Raw genomic sequence first — 27675 nt, 5'->3', positions numbered from 1 at the left:
AAAGAACAGTCTCTCCAGCCCCAACCCTAAGGAAAGGCCCCTTCCCCTCTAGCCCCAACCCTGAGAAAAAGCCCCAACCCTGAGGAAAAACCCCAAACCTGAAGAAATGCCCCTTCCCTTCAAACTCCAGACCTGAGGAAATACCCCAACCCTGAATAAAAGCCCTGTCCCCTCGGGCCCCATCCTTGAGGAAAAGTCCCTTCCCCTCTGGCCCCAACCCTGAGGAAAAACCCATCCCCTGCAGCCCCAACCCCAAGGTAAAAACCCATCCCCTCCGGCCCCATACCTGAGGAAAAGGCCCCGTCCACTCCGACCCCAACCCTGAGGAAAAGCCCCTTCCCGTCCGGCTCCAACCCTGAGGAGAAACCACAACCCTGAGGAAAAACCCCAGTACTGAGGAAAAGCCCCTTCCTTTCCAGCCCCAACCCTGAGGAAAAGCCTCAACATTGAAGAAAAGCCCTTTCCCCTCCAGCCCCAACCCTGAAGAAAATTCCCAACCCACAGGAAAAGCTGCTTCCAGTCCAGCCCCAACCCTGAGGAAAAGCCCCTTCCACTCTGACCCCAACCCTGAGGAAAAGTCCTACCCCTCCACCCCAATTCTGAGGAAAAGCCCCAACCCTGAAGAAAAGCCCCTCTCCCTCCAGTCCCAAGCTTGAGGAAAAGCCCCTTCCCCTCTGGCCCCAACCCTGAGGAAAAGCCCCAACCCTGAGGAAAAGCCCCTTCCTCTCCGAGTCCCAACCCTGAGGAAAAGCCCCTTCCACTCCGGCCCGAACCCTGAGGAAAAGCCCCTTCCCCTCCGGCCCCAACCCTGAGGAAAGGCCCCTTCCCCTCCGGCCCCAACCCTGAGGAAAGGCCCCAACCCTGAGGAAAACCCCAAACCTGAGGAAATGCCCCAACCCTGAAGAAAAGCCCCTTCCCCTCCAGCCCCATCCTTGAGGAAAAGCCCCTTCCCCTCCGGGTCCCAACCCAGAGGAAAAGCCCCTTGCCCTCCAGCCCCAAAGCCAAGGAAAAAACTATCCCCTCCAGCTGCAGCCCTGAGGAACAGCCTCTTCCCCTCTGGCCCCAACCCTGAGAAAAAGCCCCAATCCCAAGGAAAAGCCCCTTGCCCTCCAGCCCCATCCCTGAGGAAAAGCCCAGTCTCTCCAGATCCAACCCGGAGGAAAGGCAATTTCCCCTCTAGCCCCAACCTTGAGGAAAAGCCCCAACCCTGAGGAAAAGCTATGTCCCATCCGGCCCAATCCTTGAGTGAAAGCCCCTTCCCCTCTGGCCCAAACGCTGAGGAAAAGCCCCAGCCGTGAGGAAAAGCCCCTCCCCTGCGGCCCAAACCCCGAGGAATACACCCATCCCCTCCGACCCAATCCCGAGGAAATGCCCCTTCCCCTATGGCCCCAACCCCGAAGAAAAGCCCTTTCACCTCCAGCCCACCCTCTAAGAAAACCCCCTTCCCCTCTGACCCCAGCCCTGAGGAAAAGCCCCTCCCCTGCGGCCCCAACCCCGAGGTAAAAACCCATCCCCTCTGGCCCCATCCCCGAGGAAATGCCCCTTCCCCTCCGGCCCCAACCCTGAGGAAAAGCCCCTTCCCATCCAGCTCCAACCCTGAGGAGAAACCAGAACCCTGAGGAAAAACACCAGTTCTGAGGAAAAGCCCCTTCCTTTCCAGCCCCAACCCTGAGGAAAAACCCCAACACTGAAGAAAAGCCCTTTCCCCTCCAACCCCAACCCTGGAGAAAATTCCCAACCCACAGGAAAAGCTGCTTCCAGTCCAGCCCCAACCCTGAGGAAAAGCCCCTTCCACTCTGACCCCAACCCTGAGGAAAAGTCCTACCCCTCCGGCCCCAACTCTGAGGAAAAGCCGCAACCCTGAGGAAAAGCCCATTACCCTCCGGCACCAACCCTGAGGAAAACACCTTCCTCTCTAGCCCCAACCCTAAATAAAAGCCACTGCCACTCCAGCTGGAACCCTGTGGAAAAGCCCCTTCCCCTCCGGCCCCAACGCTGAGGAAAAGCCCCTCCCCTCCGGCCCAAACCCCGAGGAAAACACCCATCCCCTCCGGCCCCAACCCCGAGGAAATGCCCCTTCCCCTATGGCCCCAACCCCGAAGAAAAGCCCTTTCACCTCCAGCCCACCCTCTAAGAAAACCCCCTTCCCCTCTGGCCCCAACCCTGAATAAAAGCCCCAACCCTGATAAATGCCCCTTCCACTCCGGCCCCAACCCTGAGGAAAAGCCCCTTCCACTCCGGCCCGAACCCTGAGGAAAAGCCGCTTCCCCTCCGGCTCCAACCCTGAGAAAAAGCCCCAGTACTGAGGAAAAGCCCCTTGCTTTCCAGCCCCAACACTGCGGAAAAGCCCCAACCCTGAGGAAAAGTCCCTTCCCCTCCGACCCCAACCCTGAGGAAAAGCCCCTTACCCTCCGGCCTCAACCCTGAGGAAAGGCCCATTCGCCTCCAGCCCCAACCCTGAGGAAAGGCCCCAACCCTGAGGAAAAAAACCAAACCTGAGGAAATGCCCCAACCCTAAAGAAAAGCCCTGTCCCCTCCGGCCCCAACCCTGAGGAAAAACCCCTTCCCCTCCAGTTCCCAACCCAGAGGAAAAGCCCCTTGCCCTCCGGCCCCCAACCCTGAGGAAAAGTCCATTCACTTCCAGCCCAACCCCAAGGGAAACCCCCTTAACCTCCAGACCCAGCCCTGACGAAAAGCCTGTTCCTCTCTAGCCCCAACCCTGAGAAAAAGCCCCAACCCTGAGGAAAAGCCCCTCCCCTGCGCCCCAACCCCGAGGAAAAAACCCATCCCCTCCGGCCCAAACCCCGAGGAAATACCCCTTCCCCTATGGCCCCAACCCCGAAGAAAAGCCCTTTCACCTCCAGCCCACACTCTAAGAAAACCCCCTTCCCCTCTGGCCCCAACCCTGAGGAAAAGCCCCAAACCTGAGGAAAAGCCCCTTCTGCTCCGGCCCGAACCCTGAGGAAAAGCCCCTTCCACTCCGGCCCCAACCCTGAGGAAAAGCCCCTTCCCCTCCAGCTCCAACCCTGAGAAAAAGCCCCAGTACTGAGGAAAAGCCCCTTCCTTTCCAACCCCAACACTGCGGAACAGCCCCAACCCTGAGGGAAAGTCCCTTCCCCTCCGACCCCAACCCTGAGGAAAAGCCCCGTCCCCTCCGCATCCCAACCCTGAGGAAAAGCCCTTTCACTTCCAGCCCACCCCCGAGGAAAACCCCCTTACCCTCTGGCCCCAACCCCAACGAAAAGCCCGTTCCCCTCCGGCACCAACCCTGAAGAAAAGTCCCAACACTGAGGAGAAGCCCCTTCGCCTCAGGCCCCAACCCTGAGAAGAAGCCCCAACCCCAAGGAAAAGCCCCTTTCCCTCTGGCCCCAACCCTGAGGAAAAGCCCCAACCCTGAGGAAAATCCCCTTCCCCTCCTGCCTAAACCCTGAGGAAAACCCCCTTCCCCTCTGGCCCCAACCCTAGTAAAGGCCCCTTGGCCTCCACGCCCAACCCAGAGGAAAAGCCCCAACCCTGAGGAAAAGCCCCTTCCACTCCTGCCCCAACCCTGAGGAAAACCCTCTTCCCCTCTGGCCCCAAACCTAGGAAAGGCCCCTTCGCTTCCGGATCCAACCCAGAGGAAAAGCCCCCACCCTGAGGAAAAGCCCCTTCCCCTCCTACCCGAACCCCGAGGAAAAGCCCCTCCTTTCCATACCCAACCCTGAGGAAAAGCCCCAACATTGAAGAAAAGCCCTTTCCCCTCCGGCCCCAAACCTGAAGAAAAGCCACAACCCACAGGAAAAGCTGCATCCAGTCCAGCCCCAACCCTGAGGAAAAGAACAGTCTCTCCAGCCCCAAACCTGAGGAAAGGCCCCTTCCCCTCTAGCCCCAACCCTGAGGAAAAGCCCCAAACCTGAAGAAATGCCCCTTCCCTTCAAACTCCAGACCTGAGGAAATGCCCCAACCCTGAAGAAAAACCCTGTCCCCTCGGGCCCCATCCTTGAGGAAAAGCCCCTTCCCCTCTGGCCCCAACCCTGAGGAAAAACCCCTCCCCTGCAGCCCCAACCCCGAGGTAAAAACCCATCCCCTCCGGCCCCATACCCGAGGAAAAGGCCCCTTCCACTCCGACCACAACCCTGAGGAAAAGCCCCTTCCCCTCCGGCTCCAACCCTGAGGAGAAACCACAACCCTGAGGAAAAGCCCCAGTACTGAGGAAAAGGCCCTTCCTTTCCAGCCCCAAGCCTGAGGAAAAGGCCCTAACACTGAAGAAAAGCCCTGTCCGCTCCGGCCCCAACCCTGAAGAAATACCCCTTCCCCTCTGGCCCCAACCCCGAAGAAAAGCCACAACCCACAGGAAAAGCTGCTTCCAGTCCAGCCCCAAACCTGAGGAAAAGCCCCTTCCAATCTGACCCCATCCCTGAGGAAATGTCCTACCCCTCCGGCCACAACTCTGAGCAAAAGCCGCAACCCTGAAGAAAAGCCCCATCCTCTCCGGGACCAACCCTGAGGAAAAGCACCTTCCTCTCTGGCCCCAACCCTGACGAAAAGCCCCTTCCCCTCTGGCCCCAACCCTGAGGAAATGCCCCTTCTGCTCTGGGCCGCAAACCTGAGGAAAAGCCCCTTACGCTCCAGGCCCCAACCGTGAGGACAAGCCACTTCCCCTCCGGGCACCAACCCTGAGGAAAAGTCCAATCCCTGAGGAAAAGCCCCATTCCCACCGGCCCCAACCCTGAGGAATAGCCCCTTCCATTCTAGCCCCAACCCTTAGGAAAAGCCCCATCCACTCCAGGCCCAACTCTGAGGAGAAGCCCGTTCCCCTCCTGCTGCAACCCTGACAAAAAACCCCTTCCCCTTTGGCCCCAACCCTGAGGAAAAGCCCCTTCCACTCTGACCCCAACCCTGAGGAAAAGTCCTACCCCTCCGGCCCCAACTCTGAGGAAAAGCCGCAACCCTGAGGAAAAGCCCATTACCCTCCGGCACCAACCCTGAGGAAAACACCTTCCTCTCTAGCCCCAACCCTGAATAAAAGCCACTGCCACTCCAGCTGGAACCCTGTGGAAAAGCCCCTTCCCCTCCGGCCCCAACGCTGAGGAAAAGACCCTCCCCTCCGGCCCAAAACCCGTGGAAAAAAAACCATCCCGTCCGGCCCCAACCCCGAGGAAATGCCCCTTCCCCTATGGCCCCAACCCCGAAGAAAAGCCCTTTCACCTCCAGCCCACCCTCTAAGAAAACCCCCTTCCCCTCTGGCCCCAACCCTGAATAAAAGCCCCAACCCTGATAAATGCCCCTTCTGCTCCGGCCCGAACCCTGAGGAAAAGCCCCTTCCACTCCGTCCCCAACCCTGAGGAAAGGCCCCAACCATGAGGAAAAACCCCAAACCTGAGGAAATGCCCCAACCCTGAAGAAAAGCCCTGTCCCCTCGGGCCCCATCCTTGAGGAAAAGCCACTTCCCCTCTGGCCCCAACCCTGAGGAAAAAACCCTCCCCTGCAGCCCCAACCCCGAGGTAAAAACCCATCCCCTCCGGCCCCATACCCGAGGAAATGCCCCATCCCCTCCGGCCCCAACCCTGAGGAAAAGCCCCTTTCACTCCGGCCCCAACCCTGAGGAAAAGCTCCTTCCCGTCCGGCTCCAACCCTGAGGAGAAACCGCAACCCCGAGGAGAAACCACAACCCCGAGGAAAAGCCCCAGTACTGAGGAAAAGCCCCTTCATTTCCAGCCCCAACCCTGAGGAAAAGCCCCAAACTGAAGAAACGCCCTTTCCCCTGCGGCCCCAACCCTGAAGAAAAGCCCCATCCCCGAGGAAATGCCACTTCCCCACCGGCCCCAAACCTGAGGAAAACGACCTTCCACTCCGGCCCGAACTCTGTGGAAAAGCCCCTTCCCCTCCTGCTGCAACCCTGACAAAAAACCCCTTCCCCTTTGGCCCCAACCCTGAGGAAATGCCCCTTCCGGTCTCGGCCGCAAACTTGAGGAAAAGCCCCTTACGCTCCAGGCCCCAACCGTGAGGACAAGCCACTTCCCCTCTGGGCCCCAACCCTGAGGAAAAGTCCAGTCCCTGAGGAAAAGCCCCATTCCCACCGGCCCCAAGCCTGGGGAAAAGCCCCTTCCACTCAGGCCACCATCCTGAGGAAAAGCCCCGTCCACTCCTGCCCCAACCCTGAGGAAAAGCACTTTCACTTCCAGCCCACCCCCGAGGGAAACCCCCTTAAACTCCAGATCGAGCCCCGAAAAAAAGCCCGTTCCCCTCCGCCCCCAACCCTGAGAAAAAGCCGCAACCCCAAGGAAAAGCCCCTTCCACTCTAGCCCCAACACTGAGGAAAAGCCCCAAAACTGAGGAGAAACCCCAAACCTGAAGAAATGCCCCTTCCCTTCAAGCCCCAGACCTGAGGAAATGCCCCAACCCTGAAGAAAAGCCCTGTCCCCTCGGGCCCCATCCTTGAGGAAAAGCCCCTTCCCCTCTGGCCCCAACCCTGAGGAAATGTCCTACCACTCCAGCCCTAACTCTGAGGAAAAGCCGCACCCCTGAAGAAAAGCCCCTTCCCCTCCAGCCGGAACGCTGTGGAAAAGCCCCTTCCCCTCCAGACGGAACCCTGTTGAAAAGCCCCAACCCTGAGGAAGAGCCCTTTCCCCTCCAGTCCCAACTCTGACGAAAAGCCCCTTCCCCTCTTGCCGCAACCCTGACAAAAAACCCCTTCCCCTTTGGCCCAAACCCCGAGGAAATGCCCCTTCCGGTCTGGGCCACAAACCTCAGGAAAAGCCCCTAACGCTCCGGGCCCCAACCCTGAGGAAAAGTCCAATCCCTAAGGAAAAGCCCCATTCCCACCGGCCCCAAGCCTGAGGAATAGCCCCTTCCACTCAGGCCACAAACCTGAGGAAAAGCCCCGTCCACTCCTGCCCCAACCCTTAGGAAAAGACCCTTCCACTCTGGGCCCAAATCTGAGGAAAAGCCCTTCCCCTCTACCCCAACCCTGAGAAAAAGCCCCAACCCTGAGGAAAAGCCCATTTCCCTCCAGCCCCAAGCCTGAGGAAAAGCCCCAACCCTGAGGAAAAGCCCCTTCCCCTCCGGCTCCAACCCTGAGGAGAAACCACAACCCTGAAGAAAAGCCCCAAGCCTGAGGAAAAGCCCCAACACTGAAGAAAAGCCCTGTCCGCTCCGGCCCCAACCCCGAAGAAATACCCCTTCCCCTATGGCCCCAACCCCGAAGAAAAGCCACAACCCACAGGAAAAGCTGCTTCCAGTCCAGCCCCAAACCTGAGGAAAAGCCCCTTCCAATCTGACCCCATCCCTGAGGAAATGTCCTACCCCTCCGGCCCCAACTCTGAGCAAAAGCCGCAACCCTGAAGAAAAACCCCATCCCCTCCGGGACCAACCCTGAGGAAAAGCACCTTCCTCTCCGGCCCCAACCCTGAGGAAATGCCCCTTCTGCTCTGGGCCGCAAAACTGAGGAAAAGCCCCTTATGCTCCAGGCCCCAACCGTGAGGACAAGCTACTTCCCCTCCGGGAACCAACCCTGAGGAAAAGTCCAATCCCTGAGGAAAAGCCCCATTCCCACCGGCCCCAACCCTGAGGAATAGCCCCTTCCACTCAGGCCACAAACCTGAGGAAAAGCCCCGTGCACTCCTGCCCCAACCCTTAGGAAAAGACCCTTCCACTCCGGGCCCAAATCTGAGGAAAAGCCCTTCTCCTCTACCCCAACCCTGAGAAAAAGCCCATACCCTGAGGAAAAGCCCCTTTCCCTCAAGCCCCAAGCCTGAGGAAAAGTCCCTTCCCCCCCGGCCCCAAACCTGAGGAAAAGCCCCAACCCTGAGGAAAAGCCCCGTCCCCTCCGCATCCCAGCCCTGAGGAAAAGCCCTTTCACTTCCAGCCCACCCCCGAGGAAAACCCCCTTACCCTCTGGCCCCAACCCCAACGAAAAGCCCGTTCCCCTCCGGCCCCAACCCTGAAGAAAATTCCCAACCCACAGGAAAAGCCGCTTCCAGTCCAGCCCCAACCCTGAGGAAAAGCCCCTTCCACTCTGACCCCAACCCTGAGGAAAAGTCCTACCCCTCCGGCCCCAACTCTGAGGAAAAGCCGCAACCCTGAGGAAAAGCCCATTACCCTCCGGCACCAACCCTGAGGAAAACACCTTCCTCTCTAGCCCCAACCCTGAATAAAAGCCACTGCCACTCCAGCTGGAACCCTGTGGAAAAGCCCCTTCCCCTCCGGCCCCAACGCTGAGGAAAAGACCCTCCCCTCCGGCCCAAACCCCGTGGAAAAAAAACCATCCCGTCCGGCCCCAACCCCGAGGAAATGCCCCTTCCCCTATGGCCCCAACCCTGAATAAAAGCCCCAACCCTGATAAATGCCCCTTCTGCTCCGGCCCGAACCCTGAGGAAAAGCCCCTTCCACTCCGTCCCCAACCCTGAGGAAAAGCCGCTTCCCCTCCGGCTCCAACCCTGAGAAAAAGCCCCAACAGTGAAGAAAAGCCCCTTCCTTTCCAGCCCCAACACTGCGGAAAAGCCCCAACGCTGAGGGAAAGTCCCTTCCCCTCCGACCCCAACCCTGAGGAAAAGCCCCTTCCCCTCCGGCCCCAACCCTGAGGAAAGGCCCCAACCATGAGGAAAAACCCCAAACCTGAGGAAATGCCCCAACCCTGAAGAAAAGCCCTGTCCCCTCGGGCCCCATCCTTGAGGAAAAGCCACTTCCCCTCTGGCCCCAACCCTGAGGAAAAAACCCTCCCCTGCAGCCCCAACCCCGAGGTAAAAACCCATCCCCTCCGGCCCCATACCCGAGGAAATGCCCCATCCCCTCCGGCCCCAACCCTGAGGAAAAGCCCCTTTCACTCCGGCCCCAACCCTGAGGAAAAGCTCCTTCCCGTCCGGCTCCAACCCTGAGGAGAAACCGCAACCCCGAGGAGAAACCACAACCCCGAGGAAAAGCCCCAGTACTGAGGAAAAGCCCCTTCATTTCCAGCCCCAACCCTGAGGAAAAGCCCCAAACTGAAGAAACGCCCTTTCCCCTGCGGCCCCAACCCTGAAGAAAAGCCCCATCCCCGAGGAAATGCCACTTCCCCACCGGCCCCAAACCTGAGGAAAACGACCTTCCACTCCGGCCCGAACTCTGTGGAAAAGCCCCTTCCCCTCCTGCTGCAACCCTGACAAAAAACCCCTTCCCCTTTGGCCCCAACCCTGAGGAAATGCCCCTTCCGGTCTCGGCCGCAAACTTGAGGAAAAGCCCCTTACGCTCCAGGCCCCAACCGTGAGGACAAGCCACTTCCCCTCTGGGCCCCAACCCTGAGGAAAAGTCCAGTCCCTGAGGAAAAGCCCCATTCCCACCGGCCCCAAGCCTGGGGAAAAGCCCCTTCCACTCAGGCCACCATCCTGAGGAAAAGCCCCGTCCACTCCTGCCCCAACCCTGAGGAAAAGCACTTTCACTTCCAGCCCACCCCCGAGGGAAACCCCCTTAAACTCCAGATCGAGCCCCGAAAAAAAGCCCGTTCCCCTCCGCCCCCAACCCTGAGAAAAAGCTGCAACCCCAAGGAAAAGCCCCTTCCACTCTAGCCCCAACACTGAGGAAAAGCCCCAAAACTGAGGAGAAACCCCAAACCTGAAGAAATGCCCCTTCCCTTCAAGCCCCAGACCTGAGGAAATGCCCCAACCCTGAAGAAAAGCCCTGTCCCCTCGGGCCCCATCCTTGAGGAAAAGCCCCTTCCCCTCTGGCCCCAACCCTGAGGAAATGTCCTACCACTCCAGCCCTAACTCTGAGGAAAAGCCGCACCCCTGAAGAAAAGCCCCTTCCCCTCCAGACGGAACGCTGTGGAAAAGCCCCTTCCCCTCCAGACGGAACCCTGTTGAAAAGCCCCAACCCTGAGGAAGAGCCCTTTCCCCTCCAGTCCCAACTCTGACGAAAAGCCCCTTCCCCTCTTGCCGCAACCCTGACAAAAAACCCCTTCCCCTTTGGCCCAAACCCCGAGGAAATGCCCCTTCCGGTCTGGGCCACAAACCTCAGGAAAAGCCCCTAACGCTCCGGGCCCCAACCCTGAGGAAAAGTCCAATCCCTAAGGAAAAGCCCCATTCCCACCGGCCCCAAGCCTGAGGAATAGCCCCTTCCACTCAGGCCACAAACCTGAGGAAAAGCCCCGTCCACTCCTGCCCCAACCCTTAGGAAAAGACCCTTCCACTCTGGGCCCAAATCTGAGGAAAAGCCCTTCCCCTCTACCCCAACCCTGAGAAAAAGCCCCAACCCTGAGGAAAAGCCCATTTCCCTCCAGCCCCAAGCCTGAGGAAAAGCCCCAACCCTGAGGAAAAGCCCCTTCCCCTCCGGCTCCAACCCTGAGGAGAAACCACAACCCTGAGGAAAAGCCCCAGTACTGAGGAAAAGGCCCTTCCTTTCCAGCCCCAAGCCTGAGGAAAAGCCCCAACACTGAAGAAAAGCCCTGTCCGCTCCGGCCCCAACCCCGAAGAAATACCCCTTCCCCTATGGCCCCAACCCCGAAGAAAAGCCACAACCCACAGGAAAAGCTGCTTCCAGTCCAGCCCCAAACCTGAGGAAAAGCCCCTTCCAATCTGACCCCATCCCTGAGGAAATGTCCTACCCCTCCGGCCCCAACTCTGAGCAAAAGCCGCAACCCTGAAGAAAAACCCCATCCCCTCCGGGACCAACCCTGAGGAAAAGCACCTTCCTCTCTGGCCCCAACCCTGAGGAAATGCCCCTTCTGCTCTGGGCCGCAAAACTGAGGAAAAGCCCCTTATGCTCCAGGCCCCAACCGTGAGGACAAGCCACTTCCCCTCCGGGAACCAACCCTGAGGAAAAGTCCAATCCCTGAGGAAAAGCCCTATTCCCACCGGCCCCAACCCTGAGGAATAGCCCCTTCCACTCAGGCCACAAACCTGAGGAAAAGCCCCGTGCACTCCTGCCCCAACCCTTAGGAAAAGACCCTTCCACTCCGGGCCCAAATCTGAGGAAAAGCCCTTCTCCTCTACCCCAACCCTGAGAAAAAGCCCATACCCTGAGGAAAAGCCCCTTTCCCTCAAGCCCCAAGCCTGAGGAAAAGTCCCTTCCCCTCCGGCCCCAAACCTGAGGAAAAGCCCCAACCCTGAGGAAAAGCCCCGTCCCCTCCGCATCCCAGCCCTGAGGAAAAGCCCTTTCACTTCCAGCCCACCCCCGAGGAAAACCCCCTTACCCTCTGGCCCCAACCCCAACGAAAAGCCCGTTCCCCTCCGGCCCCAACCCTGAAGAAAATTCCCAACCCACAGGAAAAGCTGCTTCCAGTCCAGCCCCAACCCTGAGGAAAAGCCCCTTCCACTCTGACCCCAACCCTGAGGAAAAGTCCTACCCCTCCGGCCCCAACTCTGAGGAAAAGCCGCAACCCTGAGGAAAAGCCCATTACCCTCCGGCACCAACCCTGAGGAAAACACCTTCCTCTCTAGCCCCAACCCTGAATAAAAGCCACTGCCACTCCAGCTGGAACCCTGTGGAAAAGCCCCTTCCCCTCCGGCCCCAACGCTGAGGAAAAGACCCTCCCCTCCGGCCCAAACCCCGTGGAAAAAAAACCATCCCGTCCGGCCCCAACCCCGAGGAAATGCCCCTTCCCCTATGGCCCCAACCCTGAATAAAAGCCCCAACCCTGATAAATGCCCCTTCTGCTCCGGCCCGAACCCTGAGGAAAAGCCCCTTCCACTCCGTCCCCAACCCTGAGGAAAAGCCGCTTCCCCTCCGGCTCCAACCCTGAGAAAAAGCCCCAACAGTGAAGAAAAGCCCCTTCCTTTCCAGCCCCAACACTGCGGAAAAGCCCCAACCCTGAGGGAAAGTCCCTTCCCCTCCGACCCCAACCCTGAGGAAAAGCCCCTTCCCCTCCGGCCCCAACCCTGAGGAAAAGCCCCAACCATGAGGAAAAACCCCAAACCTGAGGAAATGCCCCAACCCTGAAGAAAAGCCCTGTCCCCTCGGGCCCCATCCTTGAGGAAAAGCCCCTTCCCCTCTGGCCCCAACCCTGAGGAAAAAACCCTCCCCTGCAGCCCCAACCCCGAGGTAAAAACCCATCCCCTCCGGCCCCATACCCGAGGAAATGCCCCATCCCCTCCGGCCCCAACCCTGAGGAAAAGCCCCTTTCACTCCGGCCCCAACCCTGAGGAAAAGCTCCTTCCCGTCCGGCTCCAACCCTGAGGAGAAACCGCAACCCCGAGGAGAAACCACAACCCCGAGGAAAAGCCCCAGTACTGAGGAAAAGCCCCTTCATTTCCAGCCCCAACCCTGAGGAAAAGCCCCAAACTGAAGAAACGCCCTTTCCCCTGCGGCCCCAACCCTGAAGAAAAGCCCCATCCCCGAGGAAATGCCACTTCCCCACCGGCCCCAAACCTGAGGAAAACGACCTTCCACTCCGGCCCGAACTCTGTGGAAAAGCCCCTTCCCCTCCTGCTGCAACCCTGACAAAAAACCCCTTCCCTTTGGCCCCAACCCTGAGGAAATGCCCCTTCCGGTCTCGGCCGCAAACTTGAGGAAAAGCCCCTTACGCTCCAGGCCTCAACCGTGAGGACAAGCCACTTCCCCTCTGGGCCCCAACCCTGAGGAAAAGTCCAGTCCCTGAGGAAAAGCCCCATTCCCACCGGCCCCAAGCCTGGGGAAAAGCCCCTTCCACTCAGGCCACCATCCTGAGGAAAAGCCCCGTCCACTCCTGCCCCAACCCTGAGGAAAAGCACTTTCACTTCCAGCCCACCCCCGAGGGAAACCCCCTTAAACTCCAGATCGAGCCCCGAAAAAAAGCCCGTTCCCCTCCGCCCCCAACCCTGAGAAAAAGCCGCAACCCCAAGGAAAAGCCCCTTCCACTCTAGCCCCAACACTGAGGAAAAGCCCCAAAACTGAGGAGAAACCCCAAACCTGAAGAAATGCCCCTTCCCTTCAAGCCCCAGACCTGAGGAAATGCCCCAACCCTGAAGAAAAGCCCTGTCCCCTCGGGCCCCATCCTTGAGGAAAAGCCCCTTCCCCTCTGGCCCCAACCCTGAGGAAATGTCCTACCACTCCAGCCCTAACTCTGAGGAAAAGCCGCACCCCTGAAGAAAAGCCCCTTCCCCTCCAGACGGAACCCTGTTGAAAAGCCCCAACCCTGAGGAAGAGCCCTTTCCCCTCCAGTCCCAACTCTGACGAAAAGCCCCTTCCCCTCTTGCCGCAACCCTGACAAAAAACCCCTTCCCCTTTGGCCCAAACCCCGAGGAAATGCCCCTTCCGGTCTGGGCCACAAACCTCAGGAAAAGCCCCTAACGCTCCGGGCCCCAACCCTGAGGAAAAGTCCAATCCCTAAGGAAAAGCCCCATTCCCACCGGCCCCAAGCCTGAGGAATAGCCCCTTCCACTCAGGCCACAAACCTGAGGAAAAGCCCCGTCCACTCCTGCCCCAACCCTTAGGAAAAGACCCTTCCACTCTGGGCCCAAATCTGAGGAAAAGCCCTTCCCCTCTACCCCAACCCTGAGAAAAAGCCCCAACCCTGAGGAAAAGCCCATTTCCCTCCAGCCCCAAGCCTGAGGAAAAGCCCCAACCCTGAGGAAAAGCCCCTTCCCCTCCGGCTCCAACCCTGAGGAGAAACCACAACCCTGAGGAAAAGCCCCAGTACTGAGGAAAAGGCCCTTCCTTTCCAGCCCCAAGCCTGAGGAAAAGCCCCAACACTGAAGAAAAGCCCTGTCCGCTCCGGCCCCAACCCCGAAGAAATACCCCTTCCCCTATGGCCCCAACCCCGAAGAAAAGCCACAACCCACAGGAAAAGCTGCTTCCAGTCCAGCCCCAAACCTGAGGAAAAGCCCCTTCCAATCTGACCCCATCCCTGAGGAAATGTCCTACCCCTCCGGCCCCAACTCTGAGCAAAAGCCGCAACCCTGAAGAAAAACCCCATCCCCTCCGGGACCAACCCTGAGGAAAAGCACCTTCCTCTCTGGCCCCAACCCTGAGGAAATGCCCCTTCTGCTCTGGGCCGCAAAACTGAGGAAAAGCCCCTTATGCTCCAGGCCCCAACCGTGAGGACAAGCCACTTCCCCTCCGGGAACCAACCCTGAGGAAAAGTCCAATCCCTGAGGAAAAGCCCTATTCCCACCGGCCCCAACCCTGAGGAATAGCCCCTTCCACTCAGGCCACAAACCTGAGGAAAAGCCCCGTGCACTCCTGCCCCAACCCTTAGGAAAAGACCCTTCCACTCCGGGCCCAAATCTGAGGAAAAGCCCTTCTCCTCTACCCCAACCCTGAGAAAAAGCCCATACCCTGAGGAAAAGCCCCTTTCCCTCAAGCCCCAAGCCTGAGGAAAAGTCCCTTCCCCTCCGGCCCCAAACCTGAGGAAAAGCCCCACCCCCGAGGAAAACCCCCTTACCCTCTGGCCCCAACCCCAACGAAAAGCCCGTTCCCCTCCGGCCCCAACCCTGAAGAAAATTCCCAACCCACAGGAAAAGCTGCTTCCAGTCCAGCCCCAACCCTGAGGAAAAGCCCCTTCCACTCTGACCCCAACCCTGAGGAAAAGTCCTACCCCTCCGGCCCCAACTCTGAGGAAAAGCCGCAACCCTGAGGAAAAGCCCATTACCCTCCGGCACCAACCCTGAGGAAAACACCTTCCTCTCTAGCCCCAACCCTGAATAAAAGCCACTGCCACTCCAGCTGGAACCCTGTGGAAAAGCCCCTTCCCCTCCGGCCCCAACGCTGAGGAAAAGACCCTCCCCTCCGGCCCAAACCCCGTGGAAAAAAAACCATCCCGTCCGGCCCCAACCCCGAGGAAATGCCCCTTCCCCTATGGCCCCAACCCTGAATAAAAGCCCCAACCCTGATAAATGCCCCTTCTGCTCCGGCCCGAACCCTGAGGAAAAGCCCCTTCCACTCCGTCCCCAACCCTGAGGAAAAGCCGCTTCCCCTCCGGCTCCAACCCTGAGAAAAAGCCCCAACAGTGAAGAAAAGCCCCTTCCTTTCCAGCCCCAACACTGCGGAAAAGCCCCAACCCTGAGGGAAAGTCCCTTCCCCTCCGACCCCAACCCTGAGGAAAAGCCCCTTCCCCTCCGGCCCCAACCCTGAGGAAAAGCCCCAACCATGAGGAAAAACCCCAAACCTGAGGAAATGCCCCAACCCTGAAGAAAAGCCCTGTCCCCTCGGGCCCCATCCTTGAGGAAAAGCCCCTTCCCCTCTGGCCCCAACCCTGAGGAAAAAACCCTCCCCTGCAGCCCCAACCCCGAGGTAAAAACCCATCCCCTCCGGCCCCATACCCGAGGAAATGCCCCATCCCCTCCGGCCCCAACCCTGAGGAAAAGCCCCTTTCACTCCGGCCCCAACCCTGAGGAAAAGCTCCTTCCCGTCCGGCTCCAACCCTGAGGAGAAACCGCAACCCCGAGGAGAAACCACAACCCCGAGGAAAAGCCCCAGTACTGAGGAAAAGCCCCTTCATTTCCAGCCCCAACCCTGAGGAAAAGCCCCAAACTGAAGAAACGCCCTTTCCCCTGCGGCCCCAACCCTGAAGAAAAGCCCCATCCCCGAGGAAATGCCACTTCCCCACCGGCCCCAAACCTGAGGAAAACGACCTTCCACTCCGGCCCGAACTCTGTGGAAAAGCCCCTTCCCCTCCTGCTGCAACCCTGACAAAAAACCCCTTCCCTTTGGCCCCAACCCTGAGGAAATGCCCCTTCCGGTCTCGGCCGCAAACTTGAGGAAAAGCCCCTTACGCTCCAGGCCTCAACCGTGAGGACAAGCCACTTCCCCTCTGGGCCCCAACCCTGAGGAAAAGTCCAGTCCCTGAGGAAAAGCCCCATTCCCACCGGCCCCAAGCCTGGGGAAAAGCCCCTTCCACTCAGGCCACCATCCTGAGGAAAAGCCCCGTCCACTCCTGCCCCAACCCTGAGGAAAAGCACTTTCACTTCCAGCCCACCCCCGAGGGAAACCCCCTTAAACTCCAGATCGAGCCCCGAAAAAAAGCCCGTTCCCCTCCGCCCCCAACCCTGAGAAAAAGCCGCAACCCCAAGGAAAAGCCCCTTCCACTCTAGCCCCAACACTGAGGAAAAGCCCCAAAACTGAGGAGAAACCCCAAACCTGAAGAAATGCCCCTTCCCTTCAAGCCCCAGACCTGAGGAAATGCCCCAACCCTGAAGAAAAGCCCTGTCCCCTCGGGCCCCATCCTTGAGGAAAAGCCCCTTCCCCTCTGGCCCCAACCCTGAGGAAATGTCCTACCACTCCAGCCCTAACTCTGAGGAAAAGCCGCACCCCTGAAGAAAAGCCCCTTCCCCTCCAGACGGAACCCTGTTGAAAAGCCCCAACCCTGAGGAAGAGCCCTTTCCCCTCCAGTCCCAACTCTGACGAAAAGCCCCTTCCCCTCTTGCCGCAACCCTGACAAAAAACCCCTTCCCCTTTGGCCCAAACCCCGAGGAAATGCCCCTTCCGGTCTGGGCCACAAACCTCAGGAAAAGCCCCTAACGCTCCGGGCCCCAACCCTGAGGAAAAGTCCAATCCCTAAGGAAAAGCCCCATTCCCACCGGCCCCAAGCCTGAGGAATAGCCCCTTCCACTCAGGCCACAAACCTGAGGAAAAGCCCCGTCCACTCCTGCCCCAACCCTTAGGAAAAGACCCTTCCACTCTGGGCCCAAATCTGAGGAAAAGCCCTTCCCCTCTACCCCAACCCTGAGAAAAAGCCCCAACCCTGAGGAAAAGCCCATTTCCCTCCAGCCCCAAGCCTGAGGAAAAGCCCCAACCCTGAGGAAAAGCCCCTTCCCCTCCGGCTCCAACCCTGAGGAGAAACCACAACCCTGAGGAAAAGCCCCAGTACTGAGGAAAAGGCCCTTCCTTTCCAGCCCCAAGCCTGAGGAAAAGCCCCAACACTGAAGAAAAGCCCTGTCCGCTCCGGCCCCAACCCCGAAGAAATACCCCTTCCCCTATGGCCCCAACCCCGAAGAAAAGCCACAACCCACAGGAAAAGCTGCTTCCAGTCCAGCCCCAAACCTGAGGAAAAGCCCCTTCCAATCTGACCCCATCCCTGAGGAAATGTCCTACCCCTCCGGCCCCAACTCTGAGCAAAAGCCGCAACCCTGAAGAAAAACCCCATCCCCTCCGGGACCAACCCTGAGGAAAAGCACCTTCCTCTCTGGCCCCAACCCTGAGGAAATGCCCCTTCTGCTCTGGGCCGCAAAACTGAGGAAAAGCCCCTTATGCTCCAGGCCCCAACCGTGAGGACAAGCCACTTCCCCTCCGGGAACCAACCCTGAGGAAAAGTCCAATCCCTGAGGAAAAGCCCCATTCCCACCGGCCCCAACCCTGAGGAATAGCCCCTTCCACTCAGGCCACAAACCTGAGGAAAAGCCCCGTGCACTCCTGCCCCAACCCTTAGGAAAAGACCCTTCCACTCCGGGCCCAAATCTGAGGAAAAGCCCTTCTCCTCTACCCCAACCCTGAGAAAAAGCCCATACCCTGAGGAAAAGCCCCTTTCCCTCAAGCCCCAAGCCTGAGGAAAAGTCCCTTCCCCCCCGGCCCCAAACCTGAGGAAAAGCCCCACCCCCGAGGAAAACCCCCTTACCCTCTGGCCCCAACCCCAACGAAAAGCCCGTTCCCCTCCGGCCCCAACCCTGAAGAAAATTCCCAACCCACAGGAAAAGCCGCTTCCAGTCCAGCCCCAACCCTGAGGAAAAGCCCCTTCCACTCTGACCCCAACCCTGAGGAAAAGTCCTACCCCTCCGGCCCCAACTCTGAGGAAAAGCCGCAACCCTGAGGAAAAGCCCATTACCCTCCGGCACCAACCCTGAGGAAAACACCTTCCTCTCTAGCCCCAACCCTGAATAAAAGCCACTGCCACTCCAGCTGGAACCCTGTGGAAAAGCCCCTTCCCCTCCGGCCCCAACGCTGAGGAAAAGACCCTCCCCTCCGGCCCAAACCCCGTGGAAAAAAAACCATCCCGTCCGGCCCCAACCCCGAGGAAATGCCCCTTCCCCTATGGCCCCAACCCTGAATAAAAGCCCCAACCCTGATAAATGCCCCTTCTGCTCCGGCCCGAACCCTGAGGAAAAGCCCCTTCCACTCCGTCCCCAACCCTGAGGAAAAGCCGCTTCCCCTCCGGCTCCAACCCTGAGAAAAAGCCCCAACAGTGAAGAAAAGCCCCTTCCTTTCCAGCCCCAACACTGCGGAAAAGCCCCAACCCTGAGGGAAAGTCCCTTCCCCTCCGACCCCAACCCTGAGGAAAAGCCCCTTCCCCTCCGGCCCCAACCCTGAGGAAAGGCCCCAACCATGAGGAAAAACCCCAAACCTGAGGAAATGCCCCAACCCTGAAGAAAAGCCCTGTCCCCTCGGGCCCCATCCTTGAGGAAAAGCCACTTCCCCTCTGGCCCCAACCCTGAGGAAAAAACCCTCCCCTGCAGCCCCAACCCCGAGGTAAAAACCCATCCCCTCCGGCCCCATACCCGAGGAAATGCCCCATCCCCTCCGGCCCCAACCCTGAGGAAAAGCCCCTTTCACTCCGGCCCCAACCCTGAGGAAAAGCTCCTTCCCGTCCGGCTCCAACCCTGAGGAGAAACCGCAACCCCGAGGAGAAACCACAACCCCGAGGAAAAGCCCCAGTACTGAGGAAAAGCCCCTTCATTTCCAGCCCCAACCCTGAGGAAAAGCCCCAAACTGAAGAAACGCCCTTTCCCCTGCGGCCCCAACCCTGAAGAAAAGCCCCATCCCCGAGGAAATGCCACTTCCCCACCGGCCCCAAACCTGAGGAAAACGACCTTCCACTCCGGCCCGAACTCTGTGGAAAAGCCCCTTCCCCTCCTGCTGCAACCCTGACAAAAAACCCCTTCCCCTTTGGCCCCAACCCTGAGGAAATGCCCCTTCCGGTCTCGGCCGCAAACTTGAGGAAAAGCCCCTTACGCTCCAGGCCCCAACCGTGAGGACAAGCCACTTCCCCTCTGGGCCCCAACCCTGAGGAAAAGTCCAGTCCCTGAGGAAAAGCCCCATTCCCACCGGCCCCAAGCCTGGGGAAAAGCCCCTTCCACTCAGGCCACCATCCTGAGGAAAAGCCCCGTCCACTCCTGCCCCAACCCTGAGGAAAAGCACTTTCACTTCCAGCCCACCCCCGAGGGAAACCCCCTTAAACTCCAGATCGAGCCCCGAAAAAAAGCCCGTTCCCCTCCGCCCCCAACCCTGAGAAAAAGCCGCAACCCCAAGGAAAAGCCCCTTCCACTCTAGCCCCAACACTGAGGAAAAGCCCCAAAACTGAGGAGAAACCCCAAACCTGAAGAAATGCCCCTTCCCTTCAAGCCCCAGACCTGAGGAAATGCCCCAACCCTGAAGAAAAGCCCTGTCCCCTCGGGCCCCATCCTTGAGGAAAAGCCCCTTCCCCTCTGGCCCCAACCCTGAGGAAATGTCCTACCACTCCAGCCCTAACTCTGAGGAAAAGCCGCACCCCTGAAGAAAAGCCCCTTCCCCTCCAGACGGAACCCTGTTGAAAAGCCCCAACCCTGAGGAAGAGCCCTTTCCCCTCCAGTCCCAACTCTGACGAAAAGCCCCTTCCCCTCTTGCCGCAACCCTGACAAAAAAACCCTTCCCCTTTGGCCCAAACCCCGAGGAAATGCCCCTTCCGGTCTGGGCCACAAACCTCAGGAAAAGCCCCTAACGCTCCGGGCCCCAACCCTGAGGAAAAGTCCAATCCCTAAGGAAAAGCCCCATTCCCACCGGCCCCAAGCCTGAGGAATAGCCCCTTCCACTCAGGCCACAAACCTGAGGAAAAGCCCCGTCCACTCCTGCCCCAACCCTTAGGAAAAGACCCTTCCACTCTGGGCCCAAATCTGAGGAAAAGCCCTTCCCCTCTACCCCAACCCTGAGAAAAAGCCCCAACCCTGAGGAAAAGCCCATTTCCCTCCAGCCCCAAGCCTGAGGAAAAGCCCCAACCCTGAGGAAAAGCCCCTTCCCCTCCGGCTCCAACCCTGAGGAGAAACCACAACCCTGAGGAAAAGCCCCAGTACTGAGGAAAAGGCCCTTCCTTTCCAGCCCCAAGCCTGAGGAAAAGCCCCAACACTGAAGAAAAGCCCTGTCCGCTCCGGCCCCAACCCCGAAGAAATACCCCTTCCCCTATGGCCCCAACCCCGAAGAAAAGCCACAACCCACAGGAAAAGCTGCTTCCAGTCCAGCCCCAAACCTGAGGAAAAGCCCCTTCCAATCTGACCCCATCCCTGAGGAAATGTCCTACCCCTCCGGCCCCAACTCTGAGCAAAAGCCGCAACCCTGAAGAAAAACCCCATCCCCTCCGGGACCAACCCTGAGGAAAAGCACCTTCCTCTCTGGCCCCAACCCTGAGGAAATGCCCCTTCTGCTCTGGGCCGCAAAACTGAGGAAAAGCCCCTTATGCTCCAGGCCCCAACCGTGAGGACAAGCCACTTCCCCTCCGGGCACCAACCCTGAGGAAAAGTCCAATCCCTGAGGAAAAGCCCCATTCCCACCGGCCCCAACCCTGAGGAATAGCCCCTTCCACTCAGGCCACAAACCTGAGGAAAAGCCCCGTGCACTCCTGCCCCAACCCTTAGGAAAAGACCCTTCCACTCCGGGCCCAAATCTGAGGAAAAGCCCTTCTCCTCTACCCCAACCCTGAGAAAAAGCCCATACCCTGAGGAAAAGCCCCTTTCCCTCAAGCCCCAAGCCTGAGGAAAAGTCCCTTCCCCCCCGGCCCCAAACCTGAGGAAAAGCCCCAACCCTGAGGAAAAGCCCCGTCCCCTCCGCATCCCAGCCCTGAGGAAAAGCCCTTTCACTTCCAGCCCACCCCCGAGGAAAACCCCCTTACCCTCTGGCCCCAACCCCAACGAAAAGCCCGTTCCCCTCCGGCCCCAACCCTGAAGAAAATTCCCAACCCACAGGAAAAGCCGCTTCCAGTCCAGCCCCAACCCTGAGGAAAAGCCCCTTCCACTCTGACCCCAACCCTGAGGAAAAGTCCTACCCCTCCGGCCCCAACTCTGAGGAAAAGCCGCAACCCTGAGGAAAAGCCCATTACCCTCCGGCACCAACCCTGAGGAAAACACCTTCCTCTCTAGCCCCAACCCTGAATAAAAGCCACTGCCACTCCAGCTGGAACCCTGTGGAAAAGCCCCTTCCCCTCCGGCCCCAACGCTGAGGAAAAGACCCTCCCCTCCGGCCCAAACCCCGTGGAAAAAAAACCATCCCGTCCGGCCCCAACCCCGAGGAAATGCCCCTTCCCCTATGGCCCCAACCCTGAATAAAAGCCCCAACCCTGATAAATGCCCCTTCTGCTCCGGCCCGAACCCTGAGGAAAAGCCCCTTCCACTCCGTCCCCAACCCTGAGGAAAAGCCGCTTCCCCTCCGGCTCCAACCCTGAGAAAAAGCCCCAACAGTGAAGAAAAGCCCCTTCCTTTCCAGCCCCAACACTGCGGAAAAGCCCCAACCCTGAGGGAAAGTCCCTTCCCCTCCGACCCCAACCCTGAGGAAAAGCCCCTTCCCCTCCGGCCCCAACCCTGAGGAAAGGCCCCAACCATGAGGAAAAACCCCAAACCTGAGGAAATGCCCCAACCCTGAAGAAAAGCCCTGTCCCCTCGGGCCCCATCCTTGAGGAAAAGCCACTTCCCCTCTGGCCCCAACCCTGAGGAAAAAACCCTCCCCTGCAGCCCCAACCCCGAGGTAAAAACCCATCCCCTCCGGCCCCATACCCGAGGAAATGCCCCATCCCCTCCGGCCCCAACCCTGAGGAAAAGCCCCTTTCACTCCGGCCCCAACCCTGAGGAAAAGCTCCTTCCCGTCCGGCTCCAACCCTGAGGAGAAACCGCAACCCCGAGGAGAAACCACAACCCCGAGGAAAAGCCCCAGTACTGAGGAAAAGCCCCTTCATTTCCAGCCCCAACCCTGAGGAAAAGCCCCAAACTGAAGAAACGCCCTTTCCCCTGCGGCCCCAACCCTGAAGAAAAGCCCCATCCCCGAGGAAATGCCACTTCCCCACCGGCCCCAAACCTGAGGAAAACGACCTTCCACTCCGGCCCGAACTCTGTGGAAAAGCCCCTTCCCCTCCTGCTGCAACCCTGACAAAAAACCCCTTCCCTTTGGCCCCAACCCTGAGGAAATGCCCCTTCCGGTCTCGGCCGCAAACTTGAGGAAAAGCCCCTTACGCTCCAGGCCCCAACCGTGAGGACAAGCCACTTCCCCTCTGGGCCCCAACCCTGAGGAAAAGTCCAGTCCCTGAGGAAAAGCCCCATTCCCACCGGCCCCAAGCCTGGGGAAAAGCCCCTTCCACTCAGGCCACCATCCTGAGGAAAAGCCCCGTCCACTCCTGCCCCAACCCTGAGGAAAAGCACTTTCACTTCCAGCCCACCCCCGAGGGAAACCCCCTTAAACTCCAGATCGAGCCCCGAAAAAAAGCCCGTTCCCCTCCGCCCCCAACCCTGAGAAAAAGCTGCAACCCCAAGGAAAAGCCCCTTCCACTCTAGCCCCAACACTGAGGAAAAGCCCCAAAACTGAGGAGAAACCCCAAACCTGAAGAAATGCCCCTTCCCTTCAAGCCCCAGACCTGAGGAAATGCCCCAACCCTGAAGAAAAGCCCTGTCCCCTCGGGCCCCATCCTTGAGGAAAAGCCCCTTCCCCTCTGGCCCCAACCCTGAGGAAATGTCCTACCACTCCAGCCCTAACTCTGAGGAAAAGCCGCACCCCTGAAGAAAAGCCCCTTCCCCTCCAGCCGGAACGCTGTGGAAAAGCCCCTTCCCCTCCAGACGGAACCCTGTTGAAAAGCCCCAACCCTGAGGAAGAGCCCTTTCCCCTCCAGTCCCAACTCTGACGAAAAGCCCCTTCCCCTCTTGCCGCAACCCTGACAAAAAACCCCTTCCCCTTTGGCCCAAACCCCGAGGAAATGCCCCTTCCGGTCTGGGCCACAAACCTCAGGAAAAGCCCCTAACGCTCCGGGCCCCAACCCTGAGGAAAAGTCCAATCCCTAAGGAAAAGCCCCATTCCCACCGGCCCCAAGCCTGAGGAATAGCCCCTTCCACTCAGGCCACAAACCTGAGGAAAAGCCCCGTCCACTCCTGCCCCAACCCTTAGGAAAAGACCCTTCCACTCTGGGCCCAAATCTGAGGAAAAGCCCTTCCCCTCTACCCCAACCCTGAGAAAAAGCCCCAACCCTGAGGAAAAGCCCATTTCCCTCCAGCCCCAAGCCTGAGGAAAAGCCCCAACCCTGAGGAAAAGCCCCTTCCCTTCCGGCTCCAACCCTGAGGAGAAACCACAACCCTGAGGAAAAGCCCCAGTACTGAGGAAAAGGCCCTTCCTTTCCAGCCCCAAGCCTGAGGAAAAGCCCCAACACTGAAGAAAAGCCCTGTCCGCTCCGGCCCCAACCCCGAAGAAATACCCCTTCCCCTATGGCCCCAACCCCGAAGAAAAGCCACAACCCACAGGAAAAGCTGCTTCCAGTCCAGCCCCAAACCTGAGGAAAAGCCCCTTCCAATCTGACCCCATCCCTGAGGAAATGTCCTACCCCTCCGGCCCCAACTCTGAGCAAAAGCCGCAACCCTGAAGAAAAGCCCCATCCCCTCCGGGACCAACCCTGAGGAAAAGCCCCTTCCTCTCTGGCCCCAACCCTGAGGAAATGCCCCTTCTGCTCTGGGCCGCAAAACTGAGGAAAAGCCCCTTATGCTCCAGGCCCCAACCGTGAGGACAAGCCACTTCCCCTCCGGGAACCAACCCTGAGGAAAAGTCCAATCCCTGAGGAAAAGCCCCATTCCCACCGGCCCCAACCCTGAGGAATAGCCCCTTCCACTCAGGCCACAAACCTGAGGAAAAGCCCCGTGCACTCCTGCCCCAACCCTTAGGAAAAGACCCTTCCACTCCGGGCCCAAATCTGAGGAAAAGCCCTTCTCCTCTACCCCAACCCTGAGAAAAAGCCCATACCCTGAGGAAAAGCCCCTTTCCCTCAAGCCCCAAGCCTGAGGAAAAGTCCCTTCCCCCCCGGCCCCAAACCTGAGGAAAAGCCCCAACCCTGAGGAAAAGCCCCGTCCCCTCCGCATCCCAGCCCTGAGGAAAAGCCCTTTCACTTCCAGCCCACCCCCGAGGAAAACCCCCTTACCCTCTGGCCCCAACCCCAACGAAAAGCCCGTTCCCCTCCGGCCCCAACCCTGAAGAAAATTCCCAACCCACAGGAAAAGCCGCTTCCAGTCCAGCCCCAACCCTGAGGAAAAGCCCCTTCCACTCTGACCCCAACCCTGAGGAAAAGTCCTACCCCTCCGGCCCCAACTCTGAGGAAAAGCCGCAACCCTGAGGAAAAGCCCATTACCCTCCGGCACCAACCCTGAGGAAAACACCTTCCTCTCTAGCCCCAACCCTGAATAAAAGCCACTGCCACTCCAGCTGGAACCCTGTGGAAAAGCCCCTTCCCCTCCGGCCCCAACGCTGAGGAAAAGACCCTCCCCTCCGGCCCAAACCCCGTGGAAAAAAAACCATCCCGTCCGGCCCCAACCCCGAGGAAATGCCCCTTCCCCTATGGCCCCAACCCTGAATAAAAGCCCCAACCCTGATAAATGCCCCTTCTGCTCCGGCCCGAACCCTGAGGAAAAGCCCCTTCCACTCCGTCCCCAACCCTGAGGAAAAGCCGCTTCCCCTCCGGCTCCAACCCTGAGAAAAAGCCCCAACAGTGAAGAAAAGCCCCTTCCTTTCCAGCCCCAACACTGCGGAAAAGCCCCAACCCTGAGGGAAAGTCCCTTCCCCTCCGACCCCAACCCTGAGGAAAAGCCCCTTCCCCTCCGGCCCCAACCCTGAGGAAAGGCCCCAACCATGAGGAAAAACCCCAAACCTGAGGAAATGCCCCAACCCTGAAGAAAAGCCCTGTCCCCTCGGGCCCCATCCTTGAGGAAAAGCCACTTCCCCTCTGGCCCCAACCCTGAGGAAAAAACCCTCCCCTGCAGCCCCAACCCCGAGGTAAAAACCCATCCCCTCCGGCCCCATACCCGAGGAAATGCCCCATCCCCTCCGGCCCCAACCCTGAGGAAAAGCCCCTTTCACTCCGGCCCCAACCCTGAGGAAAAGCTCCTTCCCGTCCGGCTCCAACCCTGAGGAGAAACCGCAACCCCGAGGAGAAACCACAACCCCGAGGAAAAGCCCCAGTACTGAGGAAAAGCCCCTTCATTTCCAGCCCCAACCCTGAGGAAAAGCCCCAAACTGAAGAAACGCCCTTTCCCCTGCGGCCCCAACCCTGAAGAAAAGCCCCATCCCCGAGGAAATGCCACTTCCCCACCGGCCCCAAACCTGAGGAAAACGACCTTCCACTCCGGCCCGAACTCTGTGGAAAAGCCCCTTCCCCTCCTGCTGCAACCCTGACAAAAAACCCCTTCCCCTTTGGCCCCAACCCTGAGGAAATGCCCCTTCCGGTCTCGGCCGCAAACTTGAGGAAAAGCCCCTTACGCTCCAGGCCCCAACCGTGAGGACAAGCCACTTCCCCTCTGGGCCCCAACCCTGAGGAAAAGTCCAGTCCCTGAGGAAAAGCCCCATTCCCACCGGCCCCAAGCCTGGGGAAAAGCCCCTTCCACTCAGGCCACCATCCTGAGGAAAAGCCCCGTCCACTCCTGCCCCAACCCTGAGGAAAAGCACTTTCACTTCCAGCCCACCCCCGAGGGAAACCCCCTTAAACTCCAGATCGAGCCCCGAAAAAAAGCCCGTTCCCCTCCGCCCCCAACCCTGAGAAAAAGCCGCAACCCCAAGGAAAAGCCCCTTCCACTCTAGCCCCAACACTGAGGAAAAGCCCCAAAACTGAGGAGAAACCCCAAACCTGAAGAAATGCCCCTTCCCTTCAAGCCCCAGACCTGAGGAAATGCCCCAACCCTGAAGAAAAGCCCTGTCCCCTCGGGCCCCATCCTTGAGGAAAAGCCCCTTCCCCTCTGGCCCCAACCCTGAGGAAATGTCCTACCACTCCAGCCCTAACTCTGAGGAAAAGCCGCACCCCTGAAGAAAAGCCCCTTCCCCTCCAGACGGAACCCTGTTGAAAAGCCCCAACCCTGAGGAAGAGCCCTTTCCCCTCCAGTCCCAACTCTGACGAAAAGCCCCTTCCCCTCTTGCCGCAACCCTGACAAAAAACCCCTTCCCCTTTGGCCCAAACCCCGAGGAAATGCCCCTTCCGGTCTGGGCCACAAACCTCAGGAAAAGCCCCTAACGCTCCGGGCCCCAACCCTGAGGAAAAGTCCAATCCCTAAGGAAAAGCCCCATTCCCACCGGCCCCAAGCCTGAGGAATAGCCCCTTCCACTCAGGCCACAAACCTGAGGAAAAGCCCCGTCCACTCCTGCCCCAACCCTGAGGAAAAGACCCTTCCACTCTGGGCCCAAATCTGAGGAAAAGCCCTTCCCCTCTACCCCAACCCTGAGAAAAAGCCCCAACCATGAGGAAAAGCCCATTTCCCTCCAGCCCCAAGCCTGAGGAAAAGCCCCAACCCTGAGGAAAAGCCCCTTCCCCTCCGGCTCCAACCCTGAGGAGAAACCACAACCCTGAGGAAAAGCCCCAGTACTGAGGAAAAGGCCCTTCCTTTCCAGCCCCAAGCCTGAGGAAAAGCCCCAACACTGAAGAAAAGCCCTGTCCGCTCCGGCCCCAACCCCGAAGAAATACCCCTTCCCCTATGGCCCCAACCCCGAAGAAAAGCCACAACCCACAGGAAAAGCTGCTTCCAGTCCAGCCCCAAACCTGAGGAAAAGCCCCTTCCAATCTGACCCCATCCCTGAGGAAATGTCCTACCCCTCCGGCCCCAACTCTGAGCAAAAGCCGCAACCCTGAAGAAAAACCCCATCCCCTCCGGGACCAACCCTGAGGAAAAGCACCTTCCTCTCTGGCCCCAACCCTGAGGAAATGCCCCTTCTGCTCTGGGCCGCAAAACTGAGGAAAAGCCCCTTATGCTCCAGGCCCCAACCGTGAGGACAAGCCACTTCCCCTCCGGGCACCAACCCTGAGGAAAAGTCCAATCCCTGAGGAAAAGCCCCATTCCCACCGGCCCCAACCCTGAGGAATAGCCCCTTCCACTCAGGCCACAAACCTGAGGAAAAGCCCCGTGCACTCCTGCCCCAACCCTTAGGAAAAGACCCTTCCACTCCGGGCCCAAATCTGAGGAAAAGCCCTTCTCCTCTACCCCAACCCTGAGAAAAAGCCCATACCCTGAGGAAAAGCCCCTTTCCCTCAAGCCCCAAGCCTGAGGAAAAGTCCCTTCCCCCCCGGCCCCAAACCTGAGGAAAAGCCCCAACCCTGAGGAAAAGCCCCGTCCCCTCCGCATCCCAGCCCTGAGGAAAAGCCCTTTCACTTCCAGCCCACCCCCGAGGAAAACCCCCTTACCCTCTGGCCCCAACCCCAACGAAAAGCCCGTTCCCCTCCGGCCCCAACCCTGAAGAAAATTCCCAACCCACAGGAAAAGCCGCTTCCAGTCCAGCCCCAACCCTGAGGAAAAGCCCCTTCCACTCTGACCCCAACCCTGAGGAAAAGTCCTACCCCTCCGGCCCCAACTCTGAGGAAAAGCCGCAACCCTGAGGAAAAGCCCATTACCCTCCGGCACCAACCCTGAGGAAAACACCTTCCTCTCTAGCCCCAACCCTGAATAAAAGCCACTGCCACTCCAGCTGGAACCCTGTGGAAAAGCCCCTTCCCCTCCGGCCCCAACGCTGAGGAAAAGACCCTCCCCTCCGGCCCAAACCCCGTGGAAAAAAAACCATCCCGTCCGGCCCCAACCCCGAGGAAATGCCCCTTCCCCTATGGCCCCAACCCCGAAGAAAAGCCCCAACCCTGATAAA

At 59.3% G+C, this 27675-nt stretch overlaps 1 protein-coding gene across 3 annotated transcripts in view; it reads right to left on the bottom strand.

Moving 5' to 3' along the window:
- Positions 1–27675, bottom strand: part of LOC136791240 (uncharacterized) — a 102918-nt gene that overhangs the window by 30595 nt on the left and 44648 nt on the right. Inside the window, exon 1 of one of the 3 annotated variants that reach the window (XR_010832825.1) lies at positions 287–27652. The exons of the other annotated variants lie outside the window; for them this stretch is intronic. The gene's annotated coding sequence lies outside the window, so the exon portion shown is untranslated. Of the gene's footprint in view, positions 1–286; positions 27653–27675 lie in introns of those variants that run through there. 3 annotated transcript variants of the gene reach the window in all.

Source organism: Anser cygnoides, chromosome 7 (assembly GCF_040182565.1).
Source record: "Anser cygnoides isolate HZ-2024a breed goose chromosome 7, Taihu_goose_T2T_genome, whole genome shotgun sequence".
Classification (NCBI taxonomy): Eukaryota; Metazoa; Chordata; class Aves; order Anseriformes; family Anatidae; genus Anser; species Anser cygnoides.
The sequence above is the reverse complement of the archived record's forward strand: the minus strand, read 5'-3'. Positions and strand labels throughout refer to the sequence as shown.